Source organism: Callospermophilus lateralis, unplaced genomic scaffold (assembly GCF_048772815.1).
Source record: "Callospermophilus lateralis isolate mCalLat2 unplaced genomic scaffold, mCalLat2.hap1 Scaffold_1704, whole genome shotgun sequence".
NCBI classification, from domain to species: Eukaryota; Metazoa; Chordata; class Mammalia; order Rodentia; family Sciuridae; genus Callospermophilus; species Callospermophilus lateralis.
Genome location: NW_027512776.1, coordinates 61995 through 81175, shown reverse-complemented (window position 1 = coordinate 81175; position 19181 = coordinate 61995). Strand labels below are relative to the sequence as shown.

The following is a 19181-nucleotide window of genomic DNA, read 5'->3' as shown; positions in this document are numbered from 1 at the left end:
TCTTGAAACTTGACACAATACAGTAGTTCTACGTTCTATCTCTATGTTTTGTTTCCTCTTGATGTAGCCATAAGCAGAGACTGGCGAATAACACATTCAATGAAAGGCGTTGTTAGGCTGCCAAAAAACTACAGTCTCCTGAAATCTCAACATGTATTTTATCTTCCGACCTTCATGATACTTTCAAGTAATGAGAAGTACACCAATCAAACTTGGATGCCCTAGTTTGGTTCTCCTAGGTTGAAGCATTCGTTTGCAGTAACAGTTTGAATTTTTAGGTATCACTCTGTTTTCTCCTATATTGACAGATGCAGATCGAACTCTAAATCAAACACGGTTTGTGCTAGCTTCTTGAAACTTAACACAATACAGAAGTTCTACGTTCTGTCTCTAAGGTTTGTTTCCTCCTGATGTAGCCTAAAGCAGGGACTGGCAAATAACACTTATATTGAAAGGGGTTGCCAAACTTCCAAAAAACTAGAGTCTCCTGAAATCTCAACATATATTTTTTCATCCAATCGTCATGATACTTTCAAGTAATGATCAGTACACCATTTTCACTTGGATGCTCAAGTTTTGTTCTCCTACGTTGAAGCATTCATTTGCAGTAACAGTTTGAATTTTCAGTTTTCACTCTGTTTTCTCCTATATTGGCAGATGCAGTTAGAACTCTAAATCAAACACGGTTTGTGCTAGCTTCTTGAAACTTGACACAATAAAGTAGTTCTACGTTCTATCTCTAAGTTTTGTTTCCTCTTGATGTAGCCTTAAGCAGAGACTGGCGAATAACACATTCAATGAAAGGCGTTGTTAGGCTGCCGAAAAACTACAGTCTCCTGAAATCTCAACATATATTTTTTCTTCCGACCTTCATGATACTTTCAAGTAATGAGCAGTACACCAATCAAACTTGGATGCCCAAGTTTCTTTCTCCTAGGTTGAAGCATTCGTTTGCAGTAAAAGTTTGAATTTTTAGGTTTCACTCTGTTTTCTCCTATATTGACAGATGCAGTTCGAACTCTAAATCAAACACGGTTTGTGCTAGGTTCTTGAAACTTGACACAATACAGTAGTTCTACGTTCTATCTCTAAGGTTTGTTTTCTCTTCATGTAGCCTAATGCAGGGACTGGCGAATAACACTTATATTGAAAGGGGTTGCCAAACTTTCAAAAAACTAGAGTCTCGGAGATGACCGGAGGACCCAATATGGCTGCCGGCAAGGAGGCAGCACTTTCAATGCCTCCGCAGTAACGGGAGCAGAGAGGACCATTAATTCACCTGCATGCGGCCTGCTGAGGGACTTCTAGCTAAATTCCGCTGAAAGGAGACCTGCCGGGAATTAGTAAGTCTATTAGAGGGGTCACTTTGTCCCAGACGAGTGAATCTCAGCGAGTGAAACTCAGCAGGAACTCACGGCCAATGCCGAACTCCCGCTGCTGCCCACACTTTGCAGCGTACTTACAAACGGCCACAGCCTGCTTGGGCCCCAGCCGGCCTAGCGCAGAGGCGGTTCGGCGCTGCAAACGACCACCCCCTCCGACCACCCCCTCCCCCCAGCCGGCTTGGCGCTGTGAACAACGACCCCCACCCCCCCCACCCCTGCCCCTCCGCGCTCGTCTGTACAGCTCCCGCGGGGGCGCAGTCCCTCTGGCTCAGCCGAAAAACCCCTGCTCACACATTGCAGTGAGCATACGGAAGGCTGGGTCCTGCCTTCCCAGCTCTGTGAGCCGCCTTTGGCGGTTTGGCACTGGAAACAACCACCCCAACCCCCAACCCCGCGCTCCTGTGGACAGTCCCCGCCTGCCGGGTGCTGCTAAAGGCCCCGCCCGCCCGGCTCTTGCACGGGGGAATCAGGAGTGGTGTGGGACCCACGGCGCGGAATTCCGCCTACCGCTATCACCAGTGCTGACAACTGAGGTCTCTTGCACCAGCTTCAAGGGTCGTGGCTACCAGAGGGCAAGCAAATTCGCTGGGGGTTCTCAGCCCCAAGCTCTACAAACTTAGGGTACAAGGGAATGGCAAACAGGGAGAATGTGCCCAGGCGTTCTTGAAAACAGGGCTCACAGGAATAGCAGACTTGGTGTGTAGCCAATATTGTGGTGAGCATCACCAGTGCAACTCAGGATTAGAGACCCGCCCAGTCCAGGAATGAGCTGCTGCACAGCGATTGGCTCCCGCCTACTGAGAGGAGAAGCGTGGCCCGGTGGGCACAGCTCCACCTACTGGAAGAATAGTGAATCGAACTCTAAGACTGCATGTATTTTTTTTTTTCTTTTCTCTGGTCTCCTGTTTTATTCACACTATGGATGATCTCTCTCATACCAGAATTGTAGTTAACAATCTGAATTTATGAGTCTAAAAGACTGCATGTATTAAAATTTTTTTCTTTTTTTTTTCTTTTTATTGGTTTTCTTTTGTTTTTGTTGTTGTTTTCCCCAAATTTTTTTAATTCATTTTATTTTATTTTTTAATACTAATTTTCATTTTTATTATTGCGATTATGATTTCTTTTTAATTCTTTTTAATTTTCTGTTTCCTTTCTCTCTCTCTTCTTTTCTTCTGTCTTTGCATTTATTTTCAATTCTCATATTCCCCCTTCCTTGAATTCTGCCTGCTTACTCTCATTCTCTTTGGTGACTTATTCCCTCCCCCTATAATACCTTTCCTCCCAAGCAGCAAATAAATTTATAGGAGTAATCAACAACTCAGTAGTCAAACAGAACAAGAAGCAATATGAAAAAGCAAGGAAGGAAAGGAGTACAAACAATGTAGGAAGGCCTAAATATCCAGGAGAATATAGATTCATCAGAAAAATGGTCATATAAAGACCTCAAGGAATACCTTAGACAGATGGAATGGAACCTTAAAGAGGATACGAGACAGCAAATTCAAGCAGCAAAAGAACACATTGAGAACGAATTACAAAAACAGATAAAAGAAGAAGTTAAGCATCTTTATCAGGAGATAGAGATTATAAAAAAGAATCAGACAATAATCTTAGAAATGAAGGAACTTATAAACCAAATTAAAAACTCAAATGAGAGTATCACTAACAGAGTGGAGCAAGTAGAAGCCAGAACGTCAGATAATGAAGACAAAATATATCATCTTGAAAAGAGTCTAGCCAACTCTGATAGGCTGGTTAAAAATCACAAGAGAAGCATCCAAGAGATATGTGATAACATTAAAAAACCAAATTTAAGAGTGATCGGGATAGAGGAAGGCACAGAGATTCAAACCAAGGGAATGTGTAATCTACTACATGAAATAATTACAGAAAACTTTCTAGAAATAAAAAAGGAAACAGATATACAAATTGTAGATGCATACAGAACACCGAGCATACAAAATCAAAGTAGACCAACGCCAAGACACATTGTTATGAAGATATCCAATATACAGAACAAAGAGAAAATATTAAAAGCTACAAGAGAAAGGAGGCAGATTATATTCAGGGGTAAACCAACAAGGTTAACAGCGGATTTTTCATCACAGACACTGAAAGCGAGAAGATCCTGGAAAAACGTATTTCAAACACTGAAAGCCAATGGATGCCAACCAAGAATTCTGTATCCAGCAAAATTAAGCTTCAGGTATGACAACAAAATAAAAATCTTTCATGATTAACAAAAAGCTAAAAGAATTTGCAGCCAGAAAACCAGCATTGCAAAATATCTTGAGCAAAACACTACACGAGGAACAGTGGGAAGTGCCCCAGTAAAGACTGACGGAGGGGGGAAAGCTAATCATGGAGAAATAAACTAAATTAAAAAAAAAAAGAGAGAGAGAGACAAATAATCAAACATGGATGGAAGTACAAACCATATAGCAATAGTAACTCTAAACATCAATTGTTTAAACTCTCCAATAAAGCGACATAGACTGGTACCATGGATTAAAAAAAAAAATCCAACAATATGCTGCCTCCAGGAGACACATCTGACAGGAAAAGACATACACAGGCTGAAGGTGAAAGGTTGGGAAAAAATATACCACGCACAGGGTCCTCGCAAACAAGCAGGTGTGGCCATCCTCATATCGAACAAAATCGACTTCAAGACTAAGTTAATCCAAAGGGATAAGGAAGGCCATTATATACTGTTAAAAGGAACCATTCACCAACAAGACATAACAATTATCAATATTTATGCACCAAATAATGGTGCTGCGACGTTCATAAAACAAATTCTCCTCAAGTTCAAGAATCAAATAGACCACAATACAATAATTATGGGTGACTTCAACACACCACTCTCACCATTGGACAGATCCTCCAAACAAAAGTTGAATAAAGAAACTATAGATCTAAATAACACAATCAATAACCTAGACTTAACTGACGTATATAGAGTATATCAACCATCATCAAGTGGATATACTTTTTTCTCAGCAGCACATGGATCCTTCTCAAAAATAGACCATATATTATGCCATAGGGCAAACCTCAGTAAATATAAAGGGGTGGAGATAATACCATGCATTTTATCTGATCATAATGGAATGAAACTGGAAATCAATGATAAAAGAAGGATGGGAAAATCCTATATCACATGGAAAATGAACAATATGTTACTGAATGATCAATGGGTTACAGAAGACATAAAGGAGGAAATCAAAAAATTCTTAGAGATAAATGAAAATACAGACACAACTTATTGGAATCTATGGGACACAATGAAAGCAGTTTTAAGAGGGAAATTCATCGCCTGGAGGTCGTTCCTCAAAAAAAAGAAAAACCAACAAATAAATGAGCTCACACTTCATCTCAAAGCCCTAGAAAAGGAAGAACAAAACAACAGCAAATGCAGCAGAAGGCAAGAAATAATTAAAATCAGAGCGGAAATCAACGAAATTGAAACAAAAGAAACTATTGAAAAAATCAACAAAACTAAAAGTTGGTTCTTCGAAAAAATAAACAAGATTGACAGACCCTTAGCCATGCTAACGAAGAGAAGAAGAGAGAGAACTCAAATTACTAACATACGGGATGAAAAAGGCAATATCACAACAGATGCTACAGAAATACAGAAAACAATTAGAAATTATTTTGAAAACCTATATTCCAATAAAATAGAAGATAGTGAAGACATCGATAAATTTCTTAAGACATATGATTTGCCCAGACTGAGTCAGGAGGATACACACAATTTGAACAGACCAATATCAATGGAGGAAATTGAAGAAGCAATCAAGAGACTACCAACCAAGAAAAGCCCAGGACCGGATGGGTATACAGCGGAGTTTTACAAAACTTTTAAAGAAGAATTAATACCAATACTTTTCAAGTTATTTCAGGAAATAGAAAAAGAGAGAGCTCTTCCAAATTCATTCTATGAGGCCAACATCACATTGATTCCGAAACCAGACAAAGACACCTCAAAGAAAGAAAACTACAGACCAATATCCCTGATGAACCTAGATGCAAAAATCCTCAATAAAATTCTGGTGAATAGGATACAAAGGCACATCAAAAAAATTGTGCACCATGATCAAGTAGGATTCATCCCTGGGATGCAAGGATGTTTCAATATACGGAAATCAATAAATGTTATTCACCACATCAATAGACTTAAAGATAAGAACCATATGATCATCTCGATAGATGCAGAAAAAGCATTCGACAAAATACAGCATCCCTTTATGTTCAAAACATTAGAAAAACTAGGGATAACAGGAAATTACCTTGACATTGTAAAAGCTATCTATGCTAAGCCTCAGGCTAGCATCATTCTGAATGGAGAAAAATTGAAGGCATTCCCTCTAAAATCTGGAACACGACAGGGATGCCCTCTATCACCACTTCTATTCAATATAGTTCTGGAAACACTGGCCAGAGCAATTAGACAGACAAAATAAATTAAAGGCATAAAAATTGGAAAAGAAGAACTTAAATTATCATTATTTGCGGATGACATGATTTTATACCTAGAAGACCCAAAAGGGTCTACAAAAAAAATACTAGAACTAATAAATGAATTCAGCAAAGTAGCATGATATAAAATCAACACGCATAAATCAAAGGCATTCCTGTATATCAGCAACAAAACTTCTGAAATGGAAATGAGGAAAACCACTCCATTCACAATATCTTCAAAAAAAAATAAAATACTTGGGAATCAACCTAACAAAAGAGGTGAAAGATTTATACAATGAAAACTACAGAATCCTAAAGAGAGAAGTAGAAGAAGATCTTAGAAGATGGAAAAATATACCCTGTTCATGGATAGGCAGAACTAACATCATCAAAATGGCGATATTACCAAAAGTTCTATATAGGTTTAATGCAATGCCAATCAAAATCCCAAAGGCATTTCTTGTAGAAATAGATAAAGCAATCATGAAATTCATATGGAAAAATAAAAGACCCAGTATAGCAAAAGCAATTCTAAGCAGGAAGTGCGAATCAGGCGGTATAGCGATACCAGATTTCAAACTATATTACATAGCAATAGTAACAAAGACAGCATGGTACTGGTACCAGAACAGGCGGGTGGACCAATGGTACAGAATAGAGGACACAGAGACCAATCCACAAAGTTACAACTATCTTATATTTGATAAAGGGGCTAAAAACATGCAATGGAGGAAGGATAGCATCTTCAACAAATGGTGTTGGGAAAACTGGAAATCCATATGCAACAAAATGAAACTGAACCCCCTCCTCTCACCATGCACAAAAGTTAACTCAAAATGGATCAAAGACCTTGATATCAAATCAGAGACTCTGCGTCTGATACAAGAAAGAGTTGGCTACGATCTACATATAGTGGGGTCAGACTCCAAATTCCTTAATAGGACACCCATAGCACAAGAGTTAATAGCAAGAATCAACAAATGGGACTTACTTAAACTAAAAGGTTTTTTCACAGCAAGAGAAACAATAAGAGAAGTAAATAGGGAGCCTACATCATGGGAACAAATATTTACACCTCACACATCAGATAGAGCCCTAATATCCAGAATATACAAAGAACTCAAAAAATTAGACAATAAGATAACAAATAACCCAATCAACAAATGGGCCAAGGACCTGAACAGAAACTTCTCAGAGGAGGACATACAATCAATCAACAAGTACATGAAAAAATGCTCATCATCTCTAGCAGTCAGAGAAATGCAAATCAAAACCACCCTAAGATACCATCTCACTCCAGTAAGATTGGCAGCCATTATGAAATCAAACAACAACAAGTGCTGGCGAGGATGTGGGGAAAAGGGTTCTCTTGTACATTGCTGGTGGGGCTGCAAGTTGGTGCGGCCAATTTGGAAAGCAGTATGGAGATTCCTGGGAAAGCTGGGAATGGAACCACCATGTGACCCAGCTATTGCCCTTCTCGGACTATTCCCTGAAGACCTTAAAAGAGCGTATTACAGGGATAGTGCCACATCGATGTTCATAGCAACACAATTTACAATAGCTAGATTGTGGAACCAACCGAGATGCCCTTCAATGGATGAATGGATTAAAAAAATGTGGCATCTATACACCATGGAGTATTACGCAGCACTAAAAAATGACAAAATCTTGGAATTTGCAGGGAAATGGATGGCACTAGAGCAGATTATGCTTAGTGAAGCTAGCCAGTCCCTAAAAAACAAATACCAAAAGTCATCTTTGATATAATGAGAGCAACTAAGAATAAAGCAGGGAGGAAGAGCAGGAAGAAAAGATTAACATTAAACAGAGACATGAGGTGGGAGGGAAAGGGAGAGAAAAGGGGAATTGCATGGAAACGAGGGAGACCCTCATTGTTATACTAAATTACATATAAGAGGTTGTAAGTGGAATGGGAAAATAAACAAGGTGAGAAATGAATTACAGTAGAAGGGGTAGAGAGAGAAGATGGGAGGGGAGGGGAGGGGGGATAGTAGAGGATAGGAAAGGTAATAGAATACAACAGTTACTATTATGGTATTATGTAAAAATGTGAATGTGTAACCCATGTGATTCTGCAATCTGTACTTGGGGTAAAAAAGGGAGTTCATAACTCACTTGAAGCTAATGTATGCTAATGTATGAAATATGATATGTCAAGAGCTTTGTAGGGTTTTGAACAACCAATAAAAAAAAACAAAAAAAAACTAGAGTCTCCTAGTTATTCACCACAGACTGGTGAATGTGTTATTCACCAGTCTGTGCTGAAGGCTACATCAAGAGGAAACAAACATTAGGGATAGAATGTAGAACTACTTTATTGTGTCAAGTTTCAAGAAGCTAGCACAAACCGTGTTAGATTTAGAGTTCTATCTGCATCTGTCAATATAGGAGAAAACAGTGAAACCTAAAAATTCACACTGTTCCTGCAAACGAATGCTTCAATCTAGGAGAACTAAACTTGGGCATCCAAGTGGGATTGGTGTACTGATCATTACTTGAAAGTATCATTAAGATTGGATGAAAAAATATATGTTGAGATTTCTGGAGACTCTAGTTTTTGGAATTTTGGCAACCCCTTTCAATATAGTGTTATTCGCCAGTCCCTGCATTAGGCTACATGAAGAGAAAACAAACCTTAGAGATAGAACGAAGAACTAATGTATTGTGTCAAGTTTCAAGAAGCTAGCACAAACCGTGTTTGATTTAGAGTTCGATCTGAATCTGTCAATATAGGAGAAAACAGAGTGATACCTAAAAATTCAAACTGTTACTGCAAACGAATGCTTCAACCTAGGAGAACCAAACTAGGGCATCCAAGTTTGATTGGTGTACTGCTCATTACTTGAAAGTATCATGAAGGTCGGAAGATAAAATATATGTTGAGATTTCAGGAGACTGTAGTTTTTTGGCAGCCTAACAACGCCTTTCATTGAATGTGTTATTCGCCAGTCTCTGCTTATGGCTACATCAAGAGGAAACAAAACATAGAGATAGAATGTAGAACTACTGTATTGTGTCAAGTTTCAAGAAGCTAGCACAAACCGTGCTTGATTTATAGTTCAAACTGCATCTGTCAATATAGGAGAAAACAGAGTGATACCTAAAAATTCAAACTGTTACTGCAAACGAATGCTTCAACCTAGGAGAACCAAACTAGGGCATCCAAGTTTGATTGGTGTACTGCTCATTACTTGAAAGTATCATGAAGGTCGGAAGATAAAAATATATGTTGACATTTCAGGAGACTGTAGTTTTTTGGCAGCCTAACAACGCCTTTCATTGAAAGTGTTATTCGCCAGTCTCTGCTTAAGCCTACATCAAGAGGAAACAAAACTTAGAGATAGAACGTAGAACTACTGTATTGTGTCAAGTTTCAAGAAGCTAGCACAAACCGTGTTTGATTTAGAGCTCAAACTGCATCTGTCAATATAAAAGAAAACAGAGTGATACCTAAAAATTCAAACTGTTACTGAAAACGAATGCTTCACCTAGGAGAACGAAACTTGGGCATCCTAGTTTGATTGGTGAACTGCTCATTACGTCAAAGTATCATGAAGGTCGGAAAAAAATATATATGTTGAGATTTCAGGAGACTGTAGTTTTTTGGCAGCCTAACAACGCCTTTCAGTGAAAGTATTATTCGCCAGTATCTGCTTAAGGCTACATCAAGAGGAAAAAATCCTTAGCGATAGAATGTAAAACTACTTTATTGTGTCAAGTTTCAAGAAGCTACCACAAACCGTGTTTGATTTAGAATTCTAACTGCATTGCCAATATAGGAGAAAACAGAGTGAAAACTGAAAATTCAAACTGTTACTGCAAATGAATGCTTCAACCTAGGAGAAGGAAACTTGGGCATCCAAGTTTGATTGGTGTACTGCTCATTACTTGAAATTATCATGAAGGTCGGATGAAAAAATATATGTTGAGATTTCAGGAGACGGTAGATTTTTGGAAGCTTAACAGCGCCTTTCATTAAATGAGTTATTCGCCAGTCTCTGCTTAAGGCTACATCAAGAGGAAACAAAACTTAGAGATAGAACGTAGAACTACTTTATTGTGGCAAGTTACAGGAAGCTAGCACAAACCATGTTTGATTTAGAGTTTGAACTACATTTGTCAATAAAGGAGAACACAGAGTGAAACCTAATAATTCAAACTGTTACTGCAAACGAATGCTTCAACGTAGGAGAACGAAACTTGAGCATCCAAGTGGGATTGGTGTACTGATCATTACCAGAAAGTATCATGAAGTTTGCATGAAAAAATATATGTTGAGATTTCAGGAAACTCTTATTTTTTGGAAGTTTCGCAACCACTTTCAATATAAGTGTTATTCGCCAGTCCGTGCTACATCAAGAGGAAACAAACCTTAGAGATAGAACGTAGAACTACAGTATTGTGTCAAGATTCAAGAAGCTAGCACAAACCGTGTTTGGTTTAGAGTTCGAACTGCATCTGTCAATATAGGAGAAAACAGAGTGAAACCTAAAACTTCAAACTGTTACTGCAAACGAATGCTTCAACGTAGGAAATGAAACTTGAGCATCCAAGTGAGATTGGTGTACTGATCATTACTTGAAAGTATCATGACGATTGGATGAAAAAATATATGTTGAGATTTCAGAAGACCCTAGTTTTTGGAAGTTTGGCAACCCCTTTCAATAAAAGTGTTATTCGCCAGTCCATGCATTAGGCTACATCAAGAGGAAACAAACCTTAGAGACAGAACATAGAACTACTGCATTGTGTCAAGTATCAAGAAGCTAGCACAAACCGTGTTTGATTTAGAGTTCGAACTGCATCTGTCAATATAGGAGAAAACAGAGTGAAACCTAAAAATTCAAACTGTTCCTGCAAACGAATGCTTCAATCTAGGAGAACGAAACTTGGGCATCCAAGTTTGATTGGTGTACTGCTCATTACTTGAAAGTATCATGAAGATTGGATGAAAAAATATATGTTGAGATTTCTGGAGACTCTACTTTTTGGAAGCTTGGCACCCCCTTTCATTTTAAGTGTTATTCGCCAGTCCCTGTATTAGGCTACATCAAGAGGAAACAAATCTTAGAGATAGAACGTAGAACTACTGTATTGTGTCAAGTTTCAAGAAGCTAGCACAAACTGTGTTTGATTTAGAGTTCTAACTGCATGTGTCAATATAGGAGGAAAACAGAGTGAAACCTAAAAATTCTAACTGTTACTGCAAATGAATGCTTCAACGTAGGAGAACGAAACTTGAGAATCCAAGTGGGATTGGTGTACTGATCATTACCTGAAAGTATCATGAAGTTTGGATGAAAAAATATACGTTGAGATTTCAGGAGACTCTAGTTTTTGGAAGTTTGGCAACCCCTTTCATTATAAGTGTTATTCGCCAGTCCCTGCTTTAGGCTATATCAGGAGGAAACAAACCTTAGAGATAGAATGTAGAACTACTGTATTGTGTCAGTTTCAAGAAGGTAGCACAAACCGTGTATGATTTAGAGTTTGAACTACATTAGTGAATATAGGAGAAAACAGAGTGAAACCTAAAAATTCAAACTGTTACTGCAATCCAATGCTTCAATGTAGGAGAATGAAACTTGAGCATCCAAGTGGGATTGGTGTACTGATGATTACTTGAAAGTATCATGAATATTGGATGAAAAAATATATGTTGAGATTTCAGAAGACTCTGGTTTTTGGAAGTTTGGCAACCCCTTTCAATAAAAGTGTTATTCGCCAGTCCCTGCATTAGGCTACATCAAGAGGAAACAAACCTTAGAGATAGAACGTAGAACTACTGTATTGTGTCAAGTATCAAGAAGCTAGCACAAACCGTGTTTGATTTAGAGTTCGAACTGCATCTGTCAATATAGGACAAAACAGAGTGAAACCTAAAAATTCAAACTGTTACTGCAAACGAATGCATCAACCTAGGAGAACGAAACTTGGGCATCCAAGTTTGATTGCTGTACTGCTCATTACTTGAAAGTATGATGAAGGTTGGAAAAAAAAATATGTTTTGAGATTTCAGGAGACTGTAGTTTTTTGGCAGCCTAACAAAGCCTTTCATTGAAAGTGTTATTCGCCAGTCTCTGCTGAAGGCTACATCAAGAGGAAACAAACCTTAGAGATAAAAAGTAGAACTACTTTATTGTGTCAAGTTTCAAGAAGCTAGCACAAACCGTGTATGATTTAGAGTTTGAACTACATTTGTCAATATAGGAGAAAACAGAGTGAAACCTAAAAATTCAAACTGTTACTGCAAACGAATGCTTCAAAGTAGGAGATTGAAACTTGAGCATCCAAGTGGGATTGGTGTACTGATCATTACTTGAAAGTATCATGAAGATTGGATGAAAAAATATATGTTGAGATTTCAGAAGACTCTAGATTTTGGACGTTTGGCAATCCCTTTCAATAAAAGTGTTATTCGCCAGTCCCTGAATTACGCTACATCAAGAGGAAACAAACCTTAGAGATAGAACGTAGAACTACTTTATTGTGTCAAGTTTCATGAAGCTAGCACAAATGTGTATGATTTAGAGTTTGAACTACATTTGTCAATATAGGAGAAAACAGAGTGAAACCTAAAAATTCAAACTGTTCCTGGAAACGAATGCTTCAATCTAGGAAAATGAAACTTGGGCATCCAAGTTTGATTGGTGTACTGATCATTACCTGAAAGTATCATGAAGTTTGGATGAAAAAATATATGTTGAAATTTCAAAAGACTCTAGTTTTTCAAAGTTTGGCAACACCTTTCAATAAAAGTGTTATTCGCCAGTCCATGCATTAGGCTACATCAAGAGGAAACAAACCTTAGGGATAGAATGTAGAACTACTTTATTGTGTCAAGTTTCAAGGAGCTAGCACAAACCGTGTTTGATATAGAGTTCTATCTGCATCTGTCAATATAGGAGAAAACAGAGTGAAACCTAAAAATTCACTGTTCCTGCAAACGAATGCTTCAGTCTAGGAGAACGAAACTTGGGCATCCAAGTTTGATTGGTGTACTGATCATTACCTGAAGTATCATGAAGTTTGGATGAAAAAATATATGTTGAAATTTCAGAAGACTCTAGTTTTTGGACGTTTGGCAATCCCTTTCAATAAAAGTGTTATTCGCCAGTCCCTGCATTAGGCTAAATCAAGAGGAAACAAACATTAGAAATAGAACATAGAACTACTGTATTGTGTCAAGTTTCAAGAAGCTAGCACAAACCGTGTTTGATTTAGAGTTTGAACTACATTTGTCAATATAGGAGAAAACAGAGTGAAACCTAAAAATTCAAACTGTTACTGCAAACGAATGCTTCATCGTAGGAGAAAGAAACTAGAGTATCCAAGTGGGATTGGTGTACTGATCATTACCTGAAAGTATCATGAAGTTTGGATGAAAAAATATATGTTGAGATTTCAGGAGACTCCTATTTTTTGGAAGTTTCGCAACCCATTTCAATATAAGAGTTATTCGCCAGTCCCTGCTTTAGGCTACATCAAGAGGAAACAAACCTTAGAGATAGAACGTAGAACTACAGTATTTTGTCAAGTTTCAAGAAGCTAGCACAAACCTTGTTTGATTTAGAGTTCGAACTGAATCTCTCAATATAGGACAAAACAGAGTGAAACCTAAAAATTCAAACTGTTACTGCAAACGAATGATTCAACCTAGGAGAACGAAACATGGGCATCCAAGTTTGATTGGTGCACTACTCATTACTTGAAAGTATCATGAAGGTCGGAAGAAAAAATATATGATGAGATTTCAGGAGACTGTAGTTTTTTGGCAGCCTAACAACGCCTTTCATTGAAAGTGTTATTTGCCAGTCTCTGCTTAAGGCTACATCAAGAGGAAACAAACCTTAGGGATAGAATGTAGAACTACTTTATTGTGTCAAGTTTCATGAAGCTAGCACAAACCTTGTTTGATTTAGAGTTCTATCTCCATCTGTCAATATAGGAGAAAACAGAGTGAAACCTATAAATTCAAACTGTTCCTGCAAACGAATGCTTCAATCTGGAGAACGAAATTTGGGCATCCAAGTTTGATTGGTGTACTGATCATTACCTGAAAGTATCATTTAGATTGGATGAAAAAATATATGTTGAGATTTCAGGAGACTCTTATTTTTTGGAAGTTTCGCAACCCCTTTCAATATAAGAGTTATTCGCCAGTCCCTGCTTTAGGATACATCAAGAGGAAACACACCTTAGTGATAGAACGTAGACTACAGTATTTTGTCAAGTTTCAAGAAGCTAGCACAAACCGTGTTTGATTTAGAGTTCGAACTGGATCTGTCAATATTGGACAAAACAGGGTGAAACCTAAAAATTCATACTGTTCCTGCAAACGAATGCTTCAATCTAGGAGAATGAAACTGCAAACGAATGCTTTAACGTAGGAGATTGAAACTTGAGCATCCAAGTGGGATTGGTGTACTGATCATTACTTGAAAGTATCATGAAGATTGAAGGAAAAAATATATGTTGAGATTTCAGAAGACTCTAGTTTTTGGACGTTTGGCAACCCCTTTCAATAAAAGTGTTATTCGCCAGTACCTGCAGTAGGCTACATCAAGAGGAAACAAACCTTAGAGACAGAACGTAGAACTACTTTATTGTGTCAAGTTTCAAGAAGCTAGCCCAAACTGTGTATGATTTAGAGTTTGAACTACATTTGTCAATATAGGAGAAAACAGAGTGAAACCTAAAAATTCAAACTGTTACTGCAAATGAATGCTTCATCGTAGAAGAACGAAATTGAGGATCCAAGTGGGATTGGTGTACTTATCATTACTTGAGAGTATCATGAAGATTGGATAAAAAAAATATATGTTGAGATTTCAGAAGACTCTAGTTTTTGGACGTTTGGCAACCCCTTTCAATAAAAGTGTTATTCGCCAGTCCCTGCATTAGGCTACACCAAGAGGAAACAAACCTTAGAGATAGAACTTAGAACTACTGTATTGTGTCAAGTTTCAAGAAGCTAGCACAAACCGTGTTTGATTTAGAGTTCGAACTGCATCTGTCAATATAGGAGAAAAGAGAATGAAACCTAAAAATTCAAACTGTTACTGCAAACGAATGCATCTATCTAGGAGAACGAAACTTGGGCTTCCAAGTTTGATTGGTGTACTGCTCATTACTTGAAACTATCATGAATGTCGGAAAAAAAAATATGTGTTGAGATTTCTGGAGAATGTAGTTTTTTGGCAGCCTAACAATGCCTTTCATTGAAAGTGTTATTCGCCAGTAAATGCTGAAGGCTACATCAAGAGGAAACAAACCTTAGGGATAGAATGTAGAACTACTTTATTGTGTCAAGTTTCAAGAAGCTAGCACAAACCGTGTTTGATTTAGAGTTCTATCTGCATCTGTATATATAGGAGAAAACAGAGTGAAACCTAAAAGTTCAAACGGTTAATGCAAACGAATGCTTCAACGTGGGAGAACGAAACTTGATCATCCAAGTGGGATTGGTGTACTGATCATTAACTGAAAGTATCATGAAGTTTGGATGAAAAAATATATGTTGAGATTTCAGGAGACTCTTATTTTTTGGACGTTTCGCAACCCCTTTCAATATAAGAGTTATTCGCCAGTCCCTGCTTTAGACTACATCAAGAGGAAACAAACCTTAGTGATAGAACGTAGACTACAGTATTTTGTCAAGTTTCAAGAAACTAGCACAAACCGTGTTTGATTTAGAGTTCAAACTTGATCTGTCAATATAGGACAAAACAGGGTGAAACCTAAAAATTCAAACTGTTACTGCAAACGAATGCTTCAACCTAGGAGAACGAAACTTGGGCATCCAAGGTTGATTGGTGCACTGCTCATTACTTGAAAGTATCATGAAGGTCGGAAGAAAAAATACATGATGAGATTTCAGGAGACTGTAGTTTTTGGCAGCCTAACAACGCCTTTCATTGAATGTGTTATTCGCCAGTCCCTGCTTTAAGCTACATCAAGAGGAAACACACCTTAGGGATAGAACCTAGAACTACTTTATTGTGTCAAGTTTCAAGAAGCTAGCACAAACCATGTTTGATTTAGAGTTCGAACTGCATCTGTCAATATAGGAGAAAACAGAGTGAAACCTAAAAATTCAAACTGTTACTGCAAACGAATGCTTCATCTAGGAGAACGAAACTTGGGCATCCAAGTTTGATTGGTGTACTGCTCATTACTTGAAAGTATCATGAAGATTGGATGAAAAAATATATGTTGAGATTTCTGGAGACTCTACTTTTTGGAAGTTTGGCAACCCCTTTCATTTTAAGTGTTATTCGCCAGTCCCTGCTTTATGCTACATCAGGAGGAAACAAACCTTAGAGATAGAACGTAGAACTACTGTATTGTGTCAAGTTTCAAGAAGCTAGCACAAACCATGTTTGATTTAGAGTTCGAACTGCATCTGTCAATATAGGAGAAAACACAGTGAAACCTAAAAATTCAAACTGTTACTGCAAACGAATGCTTCAACCTAGGAGAAGGAAACTTGGCCATCGAAGTTTGATTGGTGCACTGCTCATTACTTGAAAGTATCTTGAAGGTCGGAAGAAAAAATATATGATGAGATTTCAGGAGACTGTAGTTTATTGGCAGCCTAACAACGCCTTTCATTGAATGTGTTATTTGCCAGTCTCTGCTTAAGGCTACATCAAGAGGAAACAAAACTTTGAGATAGAAGGTAGATCTACTGTATTGTGTCAAGATTCAAGAAGCTAGCACAAACAGTGTTTGATTTAGAATTCAAACTCCATCTGTCAATATAGGAGAAAACAGAGTGAAACCTAAAAATTCAAACTGTTACTGCAAACGAATGCTTCAACGTTGGAGAACGAAACTTGGGCATCCAAGTTTGATTGGTGCACTGCTCATTACTTGAAAGTATCATGAAGGTCGGAAGAAAAAATATATGATGAGATTTCAGGAGTCTGTAGTTTTTTGGCATCCTAACAACGCCTTTCATTGAATGTGTTATTCGCCAGTCTCTGCTTAAGGCTACATCAAGAGGAAACAAACCTTAGGGATAGAACGTAGAACTACTTTATTGTGTCATGTTTCAAGTAGCTAGCACAAACCGTGTTTGATTTAAAGTTCTAACTGCATCTGTCAATATAGGAGAAAACAGAGTGAACCTAAAAATTCAAACTGTTCCTGCAAACGAATGCTTCAACCAAGAAGAACAAATCGTGGGCATCCAAGTGGGAATCGTGTACTGATAATTACTTGAATGTATCATGAAGATTGGATGAAAAAATATATGTTGAGATTTCAGGAGACTCTAGTTTTTTGAAAGTTTCGCAACTCCTTTCAATATAAGTGTTATTCGCCAGTCCCTGCTTTAGGCTACAACAAGAGGAAACAAACCTTAGAGACAGAATGTAGAACTACTTTATTGTGTCAAGTTTCAAGAAGCTAGCATAATGGGGCGCGGCGCCCATGCCGTCCTGGCCAGCATGCGGCGGCGCCCCCTCCCCTCGTGCTGCAGGCCTCCCTGCGCCGTGCATGTCCCCGTCCCGTGCCTCCGCCTCCTCCCTCGCTCGCTTCTTCCCGCCCTCCCGGTAGCGTTGGCCGAGCAGGCTTCCCCTCCGTCTCTCATGAATATTTAGCAGCCCCTGTTGTATTTCCGGAGCTCCATTGTGGAAGCTGAGGCTCCCCATATTGTGCGGCGGCGCTGGCGGCCGCAGCGGCTAATACCTGAGTCTCGCTCCGGCCGTGGCCAGCGGAGCCCCGGGCTGGGGTAGGGGCCGCAATGTCTCAGGCTGTGCAGACAAATGGAACTCAACCATTAAGCCAAACATGGGAACTCAGTTTATATGAATTACAACGAACACCTCAGGAGGCAATAACAGATGGCTTGGAGTTTGTGGTTTCACCTAGAAGTCTACACAGTGAATTAATGTGCCCAATTTGTTTGGATATGTTGAAGAACACCATGACTACAAAGGAGTGTTTGCATCGTTTTTGTGCAGATTGTATTATCACAGCCCTTAGAAGTGGCAACAAAGAATGTCCTACTTGTCGGAAAAAGCTAGTTTCCAAAAGATCACTAAGGCCAGATCCAAACTTTGATGCACTCATCAGCAAAATTTATCCAAGTCGTGATGAGTATGAAGCTCATCAAGAGAGAGTATTAGCCAGGATCAACAAGCACAATAATCAACAGGCACTCAGTCACAGCATTGAGGAAGGACTGAAGATACAGGCCATGAACAGATTACAGCGAGCCAAGAAACAGCAGATTGCAAATGGCAGTGGAGCAGAAGATAATGGTGACAGTTCACATTGTAGTAATGCATCCACACATAGCAATCAGGAAGCAGGCCCTAGTAACAAACGGACCAAAACATCTGATGATTCTGGGCTTGAACTTGATAATAACAATGCAACAGTGGCAATTGATCCAGTAATGGATGGTGCTAGTGAAATTGAATTAGTATTCAGGCCTCATCCCACACTTATGGAAAAAGATGACAGTGCACAGAGAAGATATATAAAGACTTCAGGTAATGCCACTGTTGATCACTTATCCAAGTATCTGGCTGTGAGATTAGCTTTAGAAGAACTTCTAAGCAAGGGAGAATCAAACCAGATGAACCTTGACACAGCCAGTGAGAAGCAGTATACCATTTATATAGCAACAGCAAGTGGCCAGTTCACTGTATTAAATGGCTCTTTTTCTTTGGAATTGGTCAGTGAGACGTACTGGAAAGTGAATAAACCCATGGAACTTTATTACGCACCCACCAAGGAGCACAAATGAGCTTTTAAAAACCAATTCCGAGACTGAACTTTTTTATAGCCTGTTTATTTAATATTAAAGATGTACCATCATTACTTTTATGGACAGATCTTGGATATGTTGTTCAATTTTTCTTTCTGAGCCAGACTCGTTTACACTTTTAGAATCATTTCCCCTTAATTTAAGATTTACTTTTTGGAAGGGACTATAGTTATTCAGTACTTTTGCTTTCCTTTGAAGAATATATCTAAGTTGTGTGCTTTCACAAAGTATGGTTCCATTGGGAGCACCTTTGACTTGGGAATTTTTCATAGTTCTGTATTCTTAAGTGAAGATTCAGTTGGCCGTCCTTTTCTGTCTCCCCTCAAAAGTTTTTTAGGCCTACAGATTGTTAATATGTATTCTGACTTTTTTTCCTTGGAGTCTTGTATATTTATAGTTTTCTATACAAACTGTAGTATCTTCATGAAGACTGAGGCTCAAACTTACTGTGCTTAAAAACAATTCTCATAGGATTATTATTTTCATGGTATTTTCTTCCATAATATCTCATTTTTAAAAAG

The 19181-nt window shown here is 38.4% G+C and overlaps 1 pseudogene; it reads left to right on the top strand.

Moving 5' to 3' along the window:
- Window positions 1-17628: 17628 nt before the first annotated feature.
- LOC143640303 (E3 ubiquitin-protein ligase RING2 pseudogene) lies at window positions 17629-18639 on the top strand (annotated as a pseudogene).
- The last annotated feature ends 542 nt before the right edge of the window (window positions 18640-19181 follow it).